Source organism: Accipiter gentilis, chromosome 14 (genome assembly GCF_929443795.1).
Source record: "Accipiter gentilis chromosome 14, bAccGen1.1, whole genome shotgun sequence".
NCBI classification, from domain to species: domain Eukaryota; kingdom Metazoa; phylum Chordata; class Aves; order Accipitriformes; family Accipitridae; genus Astur; species Astur gentilis.
The window spans coordinates 15,117,563-15,136,407 of NC_064893.1; the positions used below are offsets into that span (position 1 = coordinate 15,117,563).

General features: G+C 37.5%; 1 protein-coding gene across 2 annotated transcripts in view; it reads right to left on the reverse strand.

Moving 5' to 3' along the window:
- BBS9 (Bardet-Biedl syndrome 9) overlaps nt 1–18,845 on the reverse strand; it is a 314,570-nt gene that overhangs the window by 56,540 nt on the left and 239,185 nt on the right. The window lies entirely within an intron of this gene.

Consider the following 18,845-nt stretch of genomic DNA (forward strand, 5'->3'; position numbering starts at 1 on the left):
ATGTCAGGCTCCAGAATCGGAAAGTGGTATTGATCACTAAATCCCTATATGGTTAGTTCACATACATCAGGGTCAGATGAATTTTAGCGCAATCCAGGACTCCATATGTGTTACTATCTGCTCCAAAGCAGAACATTTATCTCATTTGTCCCTTCCTCCTCCCCTTTCTTCCTCTTGTTCAACAAAAATTGAGATGATTTCAAGTCTCAAAGATCTTGGGAAACTGTAATTTTATGAGAAAACACTGTAGCCAGCTGAGTTTCAGATGACTTCCTTATTCTACCTACTTGGATTTTTCTTCCTCGTCTCTTTGTCCGGTAGCAAAATCACATGCAACAGTTTTATTACTTCTCTCAGAAAATAATCTGGGAAGGTACATACTTCCCAGCTGCTTTATTAACCTAGGCCACTTGAAATATGGCGTATCAGGGTATCTAAAGGATCAAGTCATGGTCTGAATGTACATAAGCTTCTCCTTAATTAAGTTTCATTAGGATTTTCAGAAGTTGCATGATTCTCCAATATTCTGATCCAATAAATTTGCTGTACTGAATCATTTTGGATGTCCTTAGGCTCTTTTTTTAAACAGGTACTTCTTAATTTACTCACCTATAGCTCTAAATGTATAGACAAACCAACTTAGACTCTGGAAGATGGGGAAGAAAAAGGACAGAAATTTCAATAGAGAGAAATGACAAAAAGGAGAAGATTCATTGGAGAAGGGAGGTAATCCTCACATTAACACACATCTCCCACATCCATGCCCACTCTTCCATTCTTACTTTTTCTTGAACTTTAAACCGTCATTATCTAAAATTGATGATACTACTTTCGAAGACACAATTACTTTCTGCTTGACCATGATTTCTTCTGCCTTTATAGTTAACTTCCAAACTCCTCAGCAAGTCCCAGTTAATTAGAATATCACACAGATAAAATTTAATGAAATGTTATACGTGAACAACAAATCTCTGACAATTCAGGCAACAGTTGTCTGTCACTGATGAGATGGATCAATTATAAGATGAGTAAATGCCTACAGTTAAGCAACCAGAGCTGCTTACTTTCATTCTACACAAACATCTGAAATGCTACATGAAAACAGACAAATGTTTTAAATATTACAAAACTCCTTCTAATGGAATCCAGTCTGGGCAAATACAATACCCAAATAAATGATCAACCTTAAGCTTCTACACAAAAAATGCACTTGCAAAAAGAATTTCAGTGAGAGTCACCATTCAACATATATGAATATGAAGTTTGAAATGCAACAGAGATTTCCAGAGGAGCAAAGACAAAGACATTAAACACTGCCAGTGAGGAGAGGATGATATATATGAAAGAGAAACACAAGCAAACTGAAGTTGGTGGAATTTTGCAGAGACAGAATGAAAACAATATAAAATTGGGACAGATAACGAGAAGAGTCACGTAGTTCAATCACATGGAGTAGGGTTTGGTACAGGGCATATTCTTTGAAACAGTGTTCTAAAGATTGAAACTTCACAAGCTTATTTTCTGGGGTTTGATTCAAACAAGATTTTCAAAAGCACTTAAAAGTAACTTTGCTTTTTCTGAATAAAAAACTCAAAACTCACATTACTCTTGAAAACACACTAGCTCTTGAACCAAGCGTTTAATCCACACACATCTTATTTCTTACAATTTCCATTCAACTCATTTATGTGGGGAGTGAACTGCAAGAGTTTTTTGGTAGCCTTCTCAAAAGATGTAAAAAACAATACAGATACTGGGAATTGGAAATCTTATCATTAAAAGCATGATACACAGCTCAAAATCCTGAAACCAAACTGTTTTCCCTAAACATCTGGCTTTTTTTGTGGGATTTTATTTCCATAATAATAAATAAGTCACGTTTAGGAGTGCCAGTTTATTAAGTATTTAATAATGGCTAAGCCACAGCAGCTGCCTGGATCTCACAGCACATCCAAATAGACCAAATGTTCCCTGTTGGTAACAGTATATTCAAATACAAGGATTACTATTATGGATTGATACTAATAAACACAAGGTTTAATTTTAAATGGGGCTTAAAAATCCATTTCCTTCCCTTACCATTTGCTATTTCTTTTTTAGCTACTGAATATTCCTGGACAGTTAGCAAAAATCTTAAACTTTTCATCACTTTGCAGTACTGTTGAAGGCTTCGGATGTAACAGTACAATATTTCTGAATTAAAGTTACTTTTCTGGAATCAAGTAAGTAAATACATACCATGTCTGTATATTTTTCTTTTCAAACTTTCATATCGGTTCATGCCTTACAGTTTCAACTCATCAATTCCTATCATCTGCACTGAAGCTGAGGGACAGTGAAAGAACAGGCTTTTAATGTTACCACTCCTACTTTCTACTCTCTCTAGTAGACTTTTCACTCTTACAAGCCTATGAAGATGATAAAAAGAAAATATTTTTCATCTGGATTTAGTTTACGAAATGTGTAAGCTCCATTTCTGAAACTAGGCAATGTTCACAACCTACTAATTAGGATTTTTGATCCTTTGGGGAGTCATTTGGATAAGGCCACTAGGAACTTTATTGCTTTAAAGGAAATCTCTGGGTAGCAGAAGGACAATTGAATTGTAAATAAAACTTGCTTTAGAGAATCATTGCATATCAGGTGCAGCACGGAGAAAGAAAAGAAGTTAACTATAGAGCTGTAGAGCTATGAGTGCTCTTGGTTAACAGCCAACAGCTGTAGACAGCTCCCATAGCCTATTTATCAGGTTGGCTAAGCTTTGTAATTTAGAGTTCACTACAGTGACTGTATTGTAAAAACTAACTTTGTTTCCAGTTGCTTGGACATGAAGCAAGGAAGTCATGGAAGAGAACACTCTTCAATAGCTGCATATGACCACTGTAATGACTGAAAGGGTTTGAGGTCTGTTGTATGCACAAGACAGATATAAAAAGCCATATAAATACATAAGCATCTCTATTTTTGCAAAATATGCAAATTTCATCAAATATTCCAATGTCATTGACTAGCCCTTCTCAAAATTAGAAACAAGATTGGACAAAGGTGGGGTTAATTTTGGAGACCCAAACAACCTGTTGAAAAGATGATCTCTACCTTCTGCCCACAATAAGACTGAATCTAACCCAATATCATGACTATGAGCAGTATGCATTCTAGTATTTGGCATGTGAATGGAATTTTTTTGGCTAACATTTTTGCTGTGATATAAGGATGACAATTAAAATAATTCAAACCAAAAAGAAAGGAGTTTTCCTTTAAAAAATATTTTAATCATTTGGAATTTTTGGAAAAGAATTTTGTGATCCAAAACACAGCCTGCATCAAAACTGAGTATGTTAACTAAATGAAATTTTTCTTTTCCTCCAAAAGACACTGCCAAAACTGCTTTTCAGATTTTGAGCTGAATTTGTTGTTATTTATTACTAGAAGAAAAAAGTTTGGAGAATAACAAATATATACTAAGCTATTTGTAACTAACAATGGGTGCAAATAATCATTAAAATTACTCAAGGGATTTCACAGCATCACAAAAGACATTGATCTGAACTAGTTTAATGTGTTTCTATTCTATCGAATGCTATCAAAAGCAATAAACTTGGAAAATGGCCATTTTGCAAGTTTTCATTTCCTCTATAATGAATTTTAATAAGCCAAAGTTTCCCATAGCATTCCATATATCTTTTTAAAAAGCATGAAAAATAGGGATTTATTATCCAAAACTAGTAAGTCTAGACTATTAGTCAGAATCAGACTGTATAAGAAAGAATCACCTAAATAATTATAAGCAATTACCTGAGTTAAGACACTATTTTTCAAGTTCTGTGTGGTTTACTTGATACATGCTCTGCACGCCTCTATTTCAGTAAAGAAAGTTGATGCATGCTGAAGCACTTGAAGCTACTCACCTCAACCCTCCTCACCAGAAATGCCCACCTTCTCCAGACCAGCCTACAATCTGCTTCCTTAACCTATTCCACCCTAAACAAGTGAGGTTAACTTAAGAATTTAAATGGTAGGTTTTTGCTGAGCAAGGTCATTTTGTCTGAAGCAGTTTAGACAATATTCAGCAATTAGCTCCACTCACAAGTCTAAACTGTTACTAGTCTCTGGCAGGGGAAAAAAAGAGGGGGAAGAGGGAGAGGGAGAGGAAAATTATGTGTATCTGTGGAAAGGTTATGGATTATTTCTTTTACTGAGAAGCAGAATATGAAAGACTGGATGTCTGTGACCTAAAGCCTTAGACAATTGCACTTGTGAATTCCTATAATGCATATTTCATGGAATAGAAATCTTTGGGAATGAAAGCCTGTCTGGATTGGTTAAGTCATCAGATGCAAAGTGTTAGAATTGCTGGTCTTGTTTCCCTGTTTAATCTCTTGTTGAGGGAGTCCCCAAGGTGCTCTTTAATTGTGTTTATACAGCAAAGCAATGCTATATCACATGTGGCAGTACAAAAATATTTTCATGCTGATTATATAGGTTTGTATAACTCTGATTAAGGTACTTCTCCTGTTTTAACTTTACAGCTGGACTTTCAAACTTACACGTGAACTTATAACTGAACACTTGCAAAATTTGCACTCACATAATTAAAAAATATTAGCAAAAAATTACATCTGTTTTCATTTTAATTGCTTTTTTTTTTACATTATTATATTAAAACAAAATTTCATTTTGTCTACTGCCCATTTATTGCATGTACCTTCACAATCAAAAGCAAGCCTGCTCCTCTTGTGATCACCCATTCAGGCAGCAGAGTACCTAAGATTAACTGCAAGCCTGTGCAGGGACCTACTTCTACATATGTCTTAAGAAAAGCAGATTGCAATTGTTTTGTATTTTACTCACTTGTTGTTACAATGCTGCACAGTTTACAAGCACAAATTATATGAAAAGTATCAGTTATAGTCTTTAATCATAACAGATTCAATTGTCAGAGTAGTTACAGTTTCACTTGTAAACTACCATATGAAGAAAACTCTCTTTTCTTTTGGAAAGCCTGACAGATGTCTAAGGTTTGGGGGGGGGGGGGGGGGGGGGCTGTTCTTGTTTCTTAATATTTGCATAATTCAGCATTTTTCAGAGGAGCCCTGGGTGTGGCCAAGAAAAACGCTCTAATGGTTTCCATTGCAAATGGAAGGCCAATGTTTCAGATTGCAATCTAACAAATTCACATTATTTTACAAATATTTTTGGAAGGAACACCTATTAAAATTTTTTTAGTAATGCTGGAGTAGGGTGAGCTACATTTGAAGCTGCAAACCCAGAGGAAAAAACATCAGTTCACCCTAAATACGTGAGTTAGTATTTATGTTGCAGCACTGCCATATGAAAAATGAAAGGATAACCAAAACGCAGCCCCCCAATAGAACTAGTCTGAAGAAAGAAAATTTATTTGGTTTAACTCCTATAAACAGAATCCATACATGGCAATACAAAACATTGATTTTTACAAGCAAGGAAAAGGCATCTCAAGCCTCATAAGTAGAAACAATCATACATTTCTAAAAAAATCTCAGGTCTTGTTTGTGAAGTTGGGGCTAGCAGAGCCCTGTAAAATCTTGTTTATATCTATTTTACACACAAATATATGCATTCTTATATACGAACTGTATGTATAAATGTTTATAGATACCTTAATACTATATACTACATAAGCAGACTGTGACTTCAATTCAACAGCATCAAGGATTTGCTTAATCTATTCTGAACTTGGGTAATAATGATAATCGCACTGGATTTTATATTGTTTAGCATGTATAACAGCTTTGCTGAATGTAAGTATTTTCTTAAGATACAGTTGCATGGCAGACAAGGTATGTAAGCAAATGAAAGTTACTTGGGCACGTTCCTATATACTTTGCTGACTTAGGGATCGCATATGGGGCAGGAATTGCGCCTCCAATAAACTACAGATTTTTTTCACCTTTAAAATGTATTATTTTAAGGAAAATTTATCGACACCAAAAAACAAGCCAACGTGAAACATTTCTCTTCAAAAGGTCCCATATGGCTTGTGCAGAGACCTCCAAAAACTGTAGTTGGTATTATTCACCACACAACAGTTTGACACAACAGTAGAAAGCCATCAACAGCTAATCCTAACTGGTTTGCACTGGTTTCTGCCACTGCCAACACGCATTTGAAGTCAGATGTGCTTGTTTGCATGCAGACCCTGTGCCTATGCCACTTTCATACTGTGACAGAACATATCAAAGTCTTTGCACACTGTTTTCAAAAGCAATTTAATAAAAGCAAATGAGCCAGTGACTTTTTTTAAAAAGAAATAGCACTCGGCACTCAAATTCCATTACATTTCAAAGGAATTTAAGAGCTCAACTCCCTTAAGGTCTTTAATATAGGTTAGCTACATACCATTTATCAAAACAGTAACTATTTGATCCCCACTTGTGTAAAAGAAGATGGGTGCCAAGAGGCAGCTTCAACATTTAAAGTCAGTGATTTACATATATCAATTTAACCTTATACAGGGTGCCTCCACAGTCATTACCCAATAACTACTTTATTGCTTCCTGACAGGGGCCTCCTCCACTGTACCACAGCCATTAAATAATACACTCAGGCTCCCACACCTCTTCCACTTCACAGGTCTATCACTGCATCACTAACCAAGCAGTTGTCATCCTAAGCTGGTAAGAGTTCAGAAAAAAACTGAAGACAAGACCAGGTATGATTTATCTTTTCAAAAAAACTCAGGAGAACTTTCATAGAGTGCTATTAAATCAATTGAGTGCACCCAAAACAATTTATTTTTTTACATACTGACTTCATAACTGTAAAAATAATCTTAACACTGTACATGCTCTTTGAGGGAAGGAGATATTTGAAAAGTGGATGCTCACATGTTTTCCAGAATATCTTCCTACTGTGCCTAGGCATGCTTCTTCAATGCCATCTAGGCAATTTTTCATTCTTAATTCAGCAATTCTCCTTATACACTGTAGGAAAAGTGACTGTTATTCTTAACACCCGAACAGTAATAGCATGCAACATTTAACACAAAAGCTAAGAACACAAATATATGAGGCAACTACTCCCTCAGTATAGATCAGCAAGAAAGAAACCAACAGCAGAATCTAGAGGTTGACCTTGTGTTGTTTTGTAACATAAGCACTTTCCACCCAAAGGGCAAAAGTCAAGGAGGGTTTGATTGTGGAGTCAAAATAGTCCTACCACTCTGTAATTTTAGCCTCCCTTTCTTCCTCCTGATTATTCCACTCAACATAACCTACAGCGTCTAGTGATAAACCTGCTGGCACACAATTTAAGGATAAACAACACTTAACCCTCTCTCAGCTACTTATCTTTTTAAGCAGTCAAAAGAAAAACCCCTACTCTATATAGTGACTTCTTGGTGTCTGCCGTTCCCCTCCTCCCCCGCCCCTCTTTTTTCTGTATGCAAACGGACCCGAAGGCTTTAAGCACAGCAATAGAGAACAGTTCACTTTCCCAAAAGGACATAATAGATGCTTTTTCACAGAACCAAGGGCAGCTTGTAAATGCATGGTTGACCGTGAAAAGTAACTGCGAAGGGATGGTAAAATCGAGTATCTTTGCCTATATTGAAGAACCCCAAGCCATTAATAAGTTTATGCCACTAACTAAGAATTAGTATGTACTTGCATGTGGTTCAAACAAAACAAAGATTATTCCATTATAAGAGTAATTTAAGGTAATAACAACAGCTTATTTTTATAATTAGACAAGTATAAGAACAGCAAGGGGGGAGCAAGAAAATTACTAAGTAAGGAAATGACTTTCCTATTCTCATGAATCTGGGAAACACCAGTGACTGATGTGTGGGAAAAATCGTGGAGGATGTGAAAGGTATTTTGTAACTACTTTGTCAATCAGTGGTAGAATTTATTTTTCCAAAGCAACACCTCTAATATTGCTATATGGTTACCTTATGCATCGTACTATGAAATGGCATAACTGTTATGATTTTATAATTAGACAAATTAATGTACAGAAAATAAAACACTTAAAAAATTGTAAATGGCACCCCAGCGCTAATTCAAGTAATCATTTTCAGTTCAGATTTTTAAAATATCAAACTGTTATTCCACTACTGATATAACCAGTGATCAAAAATAAGACACTTTCCCCTCAAAATTTAATTTGCAGACCAATGCCGACCACCTTCTCAGATTGGAGACATAGCTTTTCATGGAGTCACCCAAATGTCATATTCAGTGCTGTATTTGGGCTTCTCTCTTTGTGTCCAATAACATGACCAAGAAAGAGCTGAAGGACCTCAAAGAAGGTGTGAAGGAGCAAGTGAACACTGGACTGCAGAAAAAATTAATACGCATTGCAGCCTGCATTCTAGAAAGATACTGGGCAGAGAAATTGGCCTCATACATCTCAGCCAAAAGCAAGTAAGTTCAAATCACAAGTGATGTGCACAGAAAAACAACACTTACTAATGCACGGAGAATTCTAACTTAAACCAGAGAAAGCGAGGAAACGGTGATTTTGCATAAAGAAATTAACCTAGAAAAGAGTAATTTGAAATGTCACCAAAATTTTAGAAATTTCAAAAAGTTCTCTATATTTTTTAATTTCTTGTAGCTTGGGCAAGAAAAGAAGAAAAAAGCCTTTTCTCCATATACTACAACCCTTCTCCTGTTATAGGTATCTTTCTCAGCCTGTATCTGCTCATTTTCTAGACAAAATAATTATATTTTCTTTAATCACTTACTACAAAACAATAAAGAGAGGCTATAAGAAAAGAAAAATCTGGATTTGCACTTTTTCAAAATATTTAAAGAAGAAAAATATCAATAAGTAAGAATAATACCACTTAATCCCAACTGTGGGTTCTGCGTGCCTATACATGGATGGCACATGAGCCTGTAAGAACCTAACCTGATTTTTGTATAACAAGCTGAGTTTGCAGAATTGAAATTCACAAAATCAGTGGTTTGTGCTTTTTCATAATAGGAAAATGGATCATGTTTGATTTAGAAACTTTAATTAGAATACTCCTAGAAACTAAAAATTATATTACTATTTTATTCTACAGTACAAAAAACTCTCTTTAAGAGCTTATGGTTTTTTAAATTTAAAGTAGCTTTTAATCAGTAACTCCCAAGTAGTTTCAAAACCCACCTTGTTCACAATCTGTGGTCAACATTTGGTCACTATTGAAGTTGACCATAAAAACAAATTAATCAAATTAAGTGTACTTGAGAAGGATGTTGGGCTTCTGAGAGAACATAACTGAGCCCTTTCTGCAAAGGTTTCTGCAACACAGATCTCCTGACTGCTTTTCACAACTTTCTAACACAGATTAAAGGACAATACGAAATTAGGATAATGGTATCCTAAAAACAGCTCTAGAGAAAGTGCACCTACAGACAGTGGCAATAAGTTGACTTGGCTCTTACATCAATAGGAGTAAGTATTCTCGTGTGCTGGCCATATGCAGGCTGCGTAACAGTGTTAGAACTATGAAGAAACAGCCAAGGGACTCATTTATATCTGTTTTTGCAGATGAGACAATTTAATATGAGGATCCATGGGGTGGATGGCTCTAAATCTTTGACTGAAAATTACACACGGAGACAGAAAGCAATGGAATTATTGCAATACTTTGAGCCTAACAACAAACATCTCAGAGCTCCTACAGCATCAGTACAGGGTGCCAAAGACATAAATCACTAGCCTGAATGAAAATGAGAAAGAAAATGTTTTATTTGTGTAAAAACATGCGAAAGGATGACTTAATTAGAGAACAAAACCCTCACTATATCCAGTTGATTTATAAGGTGTTTTTTATCTATGAGACAACAGTATTTTGCATTACATTTCTCTGCAGTAAAGGGCATGACTTATCCTTCACTACCACAGTGAGCACAATAATACATCAAAGGGTTTAGGAAGGGTAGATTTGATGTTATCCCTTAGATAGTCCATAAAGTAAAACAACACTTATTGCCATTTCACTAATACCAACCATCCTGCCTCCGTAAGTATCTCAGAAGGCAGACAGGCTCACCACTATCTTAGCACAGCTATACCAGAAAGACACTGCTGTGAGTCTCCTACTGCTAAGACAAAAACATTTTATGATATTATACATAATATTTTACAGAGTTTACAGTACTAATTAATAAACTATGAATTAATACAAATATACAAGACAACCATACCTTTACAGAACAGAAACCTAAGTGTCTCTGTTCAATTCACTCCTGCCCACAAGCCTTCTCAGTGATCTGGAGAAATCTTTAAAATTCTCCCTGCCTGGGGTCTGTGTCCTCCTGAGGTGGGAGATTGTGCAAGCACTCTGAAGCACAGGATGTCTTCAAGACCCAGAACTTAATATTCTTATTTCTCTGAGTTCAGGCTATCCCCATACCTTGCTTGCCCAGCAGCAATGAGGTCAAGCTTCTTCCAGCCCTCCTTCCTTATCATCACTAGTCTCATGAGGACACTTTAAGGGCAGATGAGATCAATAAGCCCTCAGGCTATGCAGCATGCCTAGCTTTCCCTGTTGTAGCTGAGTGAGTCTAGGATGTCCTCAAAGTTTTCTCTGCAGGGTTGTGACTGCATTACACTGGAATCGACACTAAATGTAATCAACACCTAAGCTCAACAGATAGCAAATCTGGCCTTCCTGTGCACAGCACAGGCAGAGCTACTATATTACCATTCTCCAGTGGGGAAAACAAAATTCTCAGGTCCCTAATGTGCAAGGCTTAAAGGCAAGGGTCAAACGTCTATCTTAGGCATTATACCACTATACATTATACCAGAGAGCCTCAGTTCCACCTGTGTTCCTGCACCACAATCTGTGGTATAAACCCTTCAGAAACACCTAAACATAAAACACAAGGTGGAGATGTGTTACATGGAATTTAGGCTACCTGTATTTGGTGTTGGCCCCCAAAAGAGACTTAAGTAATTAAGCCTCTATTGAGGTGACAGAGTCAAGTTTCTCCACCATGTAATTAAGAAAAGTTTACATAATAAACAGAAGCTTGTAGTAACAGCTAGTACTATTACTTACTAGGATTCAGCCAGCATATATAACTGAGCAAGGCACATGCGTGCATCTATCTTCTCCAATATCAGCCTAGACGACACAACGCTTTTGAAGAAGCAGGAGACAGGAATCGATTTCTTTTTCAGACTGAATCAAAAACATGCTGTGCTCCTCTCAGAATACTAAACTGCCAGGCTGCTGGCAATTTTCACTTCTGAACCTCCCCCTCCAGGACTTGTTAGGCATTTTGGAGCTTTTAAAGCAAAATCTTCCCAGAAGGATTATCAGAACACAGCTTTTACCACTCCACTCCCCCCTGCCATGAAGTAATGATTCAGCTACATAATAGTAAGGCTTAAAGCACGCCTGAGAACACTGCTTTGCATGCACACTAACACTGTCTCCTTGTACTCCATTGTCTTCTCTATTTCCACTTCCTCCCTCCTGTTTTGTCCTCTGACTGAAAGCTCAGGCACGGGCTGCTGTAGCGCTCTCCATTTATACAGAGCCTACTATAACAGGGTCACAGCCTGTGAAATGAATCCCAGTGCACTACAACACTATGAACAACCACCACCAACAGGCCTGTCAGAGCAAATTAATTAAGTATATTTTGGTGATGCATGGTTCCCAATGGCTTCTTAAGCAGTTTCTCCTACTGATTGATGAAATCCAGTCTTCCACAATGAATTAGATGGCTGTTAGTGCAAATTATGAAATTCTGCTTGACTTACACAAAACACTCCATGGGCAGATCCTCTGCTGGTGTAAACTAAGAGCTTCAACAGAACAGTAAGAACAACAATTTACACTGCCATCTGCCCCTTTACCCCCATCGACCTCAGCCCTCCTCATAAACACAGTTGCGAGGTTATGACTCAATCCACATCTGTATCTGAACTATCAGTCTTGTGGAAAAAAGTATCTATTAGGGTTGGATGCAGGTACGCTTAGTGAACTTTTCTATTGCACCTTGACACTGTACATACCTGTCGGTGGTCCTAGTTGAATGGGAGGGTGGAGCTGGGAGAGGGAAGGTTACAACTTCACCTCCACTCCTCTGCTGTAGGCAAAGCCGTCCTTATGTTTCAACCACGAGAAAGAAATGGATGGAGTATAGAGGACCTCACTGGCATGTAGAAGATTTTTTTCCCAGCGGCAGCTGGTTGCTACAGCTTGGTCTAGACACAAAGAATTTAAGAAGTTTCCTTGTAACTCCCATGGGAAATGGCCAACTGTGAAAACTGCTGGAATTTCCTGATAACCACAGTGTCCTGACCTGTATTTTAGAATAAACAATGTTGACAGCAATAGTGCACCAGAAGCAGACTTTACCAGTTTGCTGCTGGGAACTTCCACCTACTTTTCACTTTTCCTTATTATGAGAACTGATATGTACCATGAGCTGCTCCTGACACACTCATACACATTCCCACAGTTACACAAGTGACAACATATAGAAGAACAGAGAATATAGAGCAAAGCAGGATTATTTTGAAAGCTTATCGCCATTCTTCTTGTTTCTTTCATTACACATCCTTATGACAAATACTATAATCAATACTCTCTTCAGCCTATTTTTATGAATTAATTACACTAAAGTAAGATTTCACATACTGTATAAAATCATGTATGGGGAAAAAATAATATTTAAAGTATACATCTCTTTTAGCCCACCTTTACTTCGAACTACAGGCAGTCATAAAACCGGCTTTATGACTTTTCTTTTTAAATCAGACTCTGGATTGTACTGCCAGAAAGACTAAGAGATACAATAACCTCAGATACACACACTTCATAACTGTACATTTTTTGCAATAATAATTAACAGATTTTAAAAATCGGAACTAAGAAATGTATACTACATTATTTTTAGCTATATCATGATCATTATCTTTATGGAAGTCTGAAAAGAAACCTTTAAATATCCAGTGAAAATTATTTTTACACAAGGAACAATATGTCAAAACCGTACTTCAGGACTCCAGGAAACTCCTGCATATCCATCCACCAAGCTTGGTTAGCCTGCAAAAACAAATGGTGGGGGAGTGGCAGCTACCAAAGACAAGCTCAAGGGCAGGTCAGAGAGTAAGAAAGCTCCATATGAAGGAGGATCAGTTGGCTTCAGCTGCCTGCTGTATCATCAAGCAACATGGTAATGTCTCTCTTTCATTAGGACTACATCGCATACCTCCATACCTTTTTTCCAAACTAAACGTCAAGAGCCAACTAAAAATATCAAGCAGCAGACCCACAGCAAATGAAGGGTGACAGTAGCATCAAATGGACACAGATGCTCACAAACATCACCAGCTGCTTCTGGGGGATGAGGGCTGCAGGCGACCAGCTATACCTGGTCATGCTGGCCAAAGCCAAAGAGATGAAGAGAGTTGGAAGATGCCCATAAAGTATCTTGGTATGGCCTTGTTGGGAAAGGCATAATAAAAGATGGAAATTTAATGGCTAACAGAGGCCAAGAATAAGAGAGAACAGATATGTTCAAACCAGGATCACACTTCTGATTGCTTTTAGTTGGACTAAGCCAGGCAGCTCATCTTGAATTACATTACACTACTGTGGCGCTTCTGTGAAGTCTGCATCCAGCCCCTGGTGTCTAAGTATTAGTGCCAGACACACCGAGTCGCTCGTGCTTTCTGTCAGGCCGTTAAAATGTGCTACAGGTCCCAGACCTGGCCCAGGAGAAGTTTTATTTGACCGCCTGAGCCAGTGAAGGTGGCAGGCAGCGAGTGTGCGCTGATGTGCCTGCCACTGGAGAAGTTGAGTCACTGTTCACTGTGCCAGCTGGATTCAAACCCGAGTTTAATAAACTGGTTCACTGCAGTGATCATGCCTGGTTGCTGCTGGCACAAAATGCTTTCATCTCTAAATGTCACAGGCAGGTTAGTGCGGCTTCCCCTCCCTGGAGGCGAACAGAAATGTGGAAACTCCAGATATAAAACCCCAGAATGAAAGAGAACAGAAAAAAATTAATCTACTTTTGACGTTGTTTGTTGCCAGCAGAAACTGGCTCCGCAATTCTAGCTCCACATTAGGAAAGGGAAGCAACAAAAATAAACCTGTCCTCTGTGGTCAGTTATAATTGCTGAAATCTTTGAATTATTTTCAGTGCAAGTTCATTCTGCAAAGGTTTTCTTGGAATGGGTCAGGGAAATACCAGGCAAGGAAGTAACTTCTTGTCAGACAACCTGAAGAAACATGTCCAGACAAGTGAGATGTAACCAAGCCATTGCTTGCCAGGAAAGTTGCATGTAAATGCCACTGAAAATCCTCAAGAAAGGCATAATCTGTACTGCCTTGTCATTTGCTAAATTCCTTCTCGGGTTGAGGTTGGTCCATTTTGAACTATAGTGCACTTCAGGAAACGAACTGATCTCTAGATGGGTATAAATGCTATTTAGACCTTGTTCAGAGCTTTTTAACCAGATCTCAGTGTGATACTGGTAAACATTCATCTTCTTGTATCACAAATAGGAACCACAAGGTCAGCTGCAAGATTTTCAGGAAGAATCTTTGAATCTTGCTGCCCTAGTTGATTGTAAAATATGCTTAGCCCTCACCATTCCCAAAGTTTCCAAAAAGCAAGTTAAAGTCATCCCAAAAGTTTGTCACTCCCAGATGTTGGCACCCAGTAGCAGAGGGACTTTTATAAAATTCTGGTTTATCTGTTTTGCTGTCCCACACAAAAAAAAAGGCCAATGATAAAGAAAATGAAGGTAAAGGATTGTTTTTCATTCCTCAGCCATCAGGTTGCACATGTCTGCTGACCATTGAACTTGTTTTACTTGCAAGGGCAGCAGGGAACAATAACGGTTCTCCAACAGAAAGGGAAATAGAAGGGTTAGAATCACACATAACCCTCCCCTACATCCTTTTAATGATCAAAGGAAGAAAGATAACCATATTGACATTATGGACAATGACATTTGAGATTAAGGTCATCTTCTTGCCTGCTTGTTGGCAGAATTAAGCTAAGGAGCAAGTCCCAGTTTCCAACTTCAAACATTTAAGCCATATTCAAAGATAATTTATACTTCACTTATCTTCTTCCATCAAAGAAACAGTACAGATACAAAACTGGCTTTTAGAAATGTGAAGATCATAAATTTGATTATATTTAAAAGGAAAGAGTGTTTGTGTATTTTTATACACTTCTCCAGCATCTCAATAGGGAAAATTACTTGTTTTGCTCCTGTTCATTCTGGATACAGGTCAGATGTGTCTCTCAACTAATCTGCCTCACCCATGGCCTCACCAAGGACTGCCGACCCTTCACAAGACTGTTCCTAAGCTTTGAATATTGCCAAGAGAGCAAAACTTCTTCAATATATGTCAGGGAGACATTGAGGAACTTGTGTATTGTAATATTTGTGTCCTATCTGGAGCTGAGATTCAATGTGGTCTTGTTTCTTTGTGATAAAAGCTATTTCCTTAGAAATACAACAGAAATATATATAACATGGACAACCAACAAGTGAAACAAGATGAGACAGTTGGGGGCATTCACAGCGTCACTGCCAGACTAGACAGGCATGCAAAACACTATGCTCTGTCTCACAAGGTTCATTATATGAAACCATACAGAAAATAAAACAGGACTGAGTAAGTGTTTTCTGCCAGGAAAAATATTATACGGCTTACCAGCTACTGAGGACAGGAGACTGTGAATTCAAAGAAAAAGTAAAAATTATGTGATTCAGGATCTAAATGTCTCCTCAAAAAGAACTGGAGTGGGATGGAGTCAAGTGGTTTAGCCAGCCCACAGCAGGATGCATTAGCAGGATTACTGGAGATGATTTATACTAGTTTTGTACCTCAGACTAGGAAATACAAGCATGTATATGTTCCTGCCTCAGTGCCTTCTTGGACAGCACATCAGACCTTTTAGTAATCTTCTAATGTCTCTTTCCTAAACTCATTTGCACATTAAAAGTTCAGACTGCAATTTCTTTTGTTAATATTATGATAATCCATGTTAAATCAATGATGTTGCCTTATACAAATGGTTTAGTCTAAATTGATGGCAGTAAATTTTTACCTCACTAGACAGTGTGGGGATTTGGGTGCTGCATTTTAATCAAACAGGCCAACTGTAATCAAAGCTTGGAGACAGATGCACAAATTTTGGCTTGAACCAAACGTGATAAACAGAAACATGATGAAAAACCTCAAGCCCAATATTCTTTTTAATTATTTGAGCAATAAAAATGCACTAACATAATTTGTCCTGTAGAAGCAATTAATTTTTCCCCACTCTACAGATTATGTGAGGTCTGACCTTCATATTAGGTCCAAAACAACCACCTCTCTAACCAAATTCCTTTGGAGCTCCCTGATAAGCGAACACTGGTCCAATGACATAACTGAAGTTGTTTTGGTTAGATACTTGTAGCCTGATAATGATTTCACTTTTCTAGAAACTCTGAAAAGCAGTGTACCATGTGGCTGGAAATACAGCAGCTTGGGGTGGAGCACCAGATTGCATCTCTTCAGCTCTACTAAAGTTTTTAGTGACAATCCAAAGCAGCATTTGGATATCATGTGTAATATATATAAAAAACATTATAGCTGTCTATTTACCTCAGAAAAAAGGCAGATACTTAGGTCATTAACTACCTTCTCTGGATACTTTCAAAAAAATAATAATAATCAGTTCTATATTCCAATGTAAAAGCTGACTTACACTGGTAGCAGATACTCAGTACTAGAGAATAATTCCTGTAATAGCAGAGCAAAGTTTTAGAATAAAAATTGACTGATGAAACAACAAAAGCAGAGTTACGCTTTGAAGATTCATAAAGACTGCAGACTGGAAATCTAAAATGTCAGAGCTAATTGCAAAGATTTTTAAAACGGGCTCTTGGCTCTTTGGGTCTTTTTTCCACAAGGCCAGAGAAGTTGCACAGGGCGGTATCAAATTATGTTAGTCTGAAACATTATTATCATTCAGGATCTTTCTCTTCCTTTGAACTTGAAGTGAAGTGAAATCAGAGCCATCAGTCATCTGCAACATTTGGAAAAACTCAGCTTTTCACAGTCAGCGTAGTGATTCAGGTTATACCTGAATTTTCTCCATGTCCCTATAACTAGTGAATTTGACTGGCATTAAGTGTAACACACATAATACAAATATCATGGCCTAACAAACTGTGAGATTCAAGTTAAGGAAATTCTGTATTTTAGTCCTTGATTCCCCCTCAGACTTATTCAATTCATGTAATGTGTCTGCTTTACTTTCTCCCTGTGTACATACATATAATTACCATCACCTGCATCACAGAGGGGTTTTGCTGATAAATGAATCTACGAAATGCTTTATGCTCAGATCTGCAGAACGATCATGCAAAAGTCTCTTGCAGATAGGTGCAACTACTCCCTCCCCAGTCCCTTGCAATCCTAATTTCCACAGCTGTCTCTTGCAAACCACTGTCAAATTTTGGTAAATACATTCTGTGTCGAGGAGTTAGCATCATTCCTGGGACAGAAAATAAGGCAGAGAAACAAGCAACTACCTAGCACATACACATACATTACAGAAAATGAATCAGAGTTAGGATTCACCAAGTATTTTTCTTAATAATCTGTGCATCATTTCTGTAGCACAAATAAGACTACAGTTGAAAAAAAGGCAGAAACTGAGTTAGAGACTCCTCCAAAAACATTAATACCAATATAATATAACCTGCTTTGCATACCGATACAAAGCATTAGAGATATTGAAATGGACTGGCCATCTGCACTTGGCAGATGTCCTTAAACAGAGACAGTTAAGCTTTTGGGGGCTTCCCCCCACCCCTGGTTTTCTAAATTTCAGAGATGGACCAAATACAACATTCCCTCAGTTCTGGGGTGATCGATTTGTGCAACTGGAAGCACTTTTTATCCAGGGATTCAAAAGTAAATAGCTGCATGCCCTTCCACCATTCAAAGGGCTCTAAAGGGTAGAAGAAATGCGTCATTGCCAGTTCAATGACTTCTGCAACTACCACTCTATTGAAAGCAATTTCGGGAGGCTTAGCTTTAGACTTCCTTCTCCTACATAATCAATGACTTTTCCTTTGTTGTGTCTCTCAAAACTTTTTCCTATCAGAAGGCTCAGAATTCAAGCAATACCACCTGTGCAGATGAAAGTACTAAAAAAGACAGCAAAAATGAGGAAAACATGAATGTGATTCAGACGCCTTGGGTAGTTTTCAAGATCACAGAAAGCCACAATATGCAACTCTTTCTTCCAAAGGAAAAAGCAACTTCCAACACTTGTTCACTGCTTTAATCTAGTATTTTCTATCTACCACAGTGACAATTTCCCACCCTGGTAAAATACTAATTTTTTAAATTGAAAATCTTTGTAGTAATTAAGGGTTTGAAGTGCTAGTATGAAATCTTTACTCTTGACTGATTATATTATATCCACACGACTTATTTTATAGTGTGCAAAACACAGAAGAAAATATCAATGTAAAAAAAAAAAAAAGCTACTTTATTATTTACCTGCTGCTGATTAATTCTGACAATTAGCACCATTTGCATTCCTGTGGGCTGAATATTTTAAGAGTATTAAAGTGAACAAGTTGTGTGACACTTGTCAGTTTACTAGAAAAAAATGACCCATGGATTTCATTATGAAAGAGGAAGGTCATCAGAAGTTATCAAGATTTGATTAAGCCTTCTTGATCAAAAATGTACTGCTCTGACCTTTCCTTTTCCTGTACTTGCAACAAAGTTATTCCATACAAAACATTTCTTGCAAATGCTCGAATTTCCTAAAGACGACTGGACTGTTTGTTTTTCCAACTGTAAAGGCAGCTAG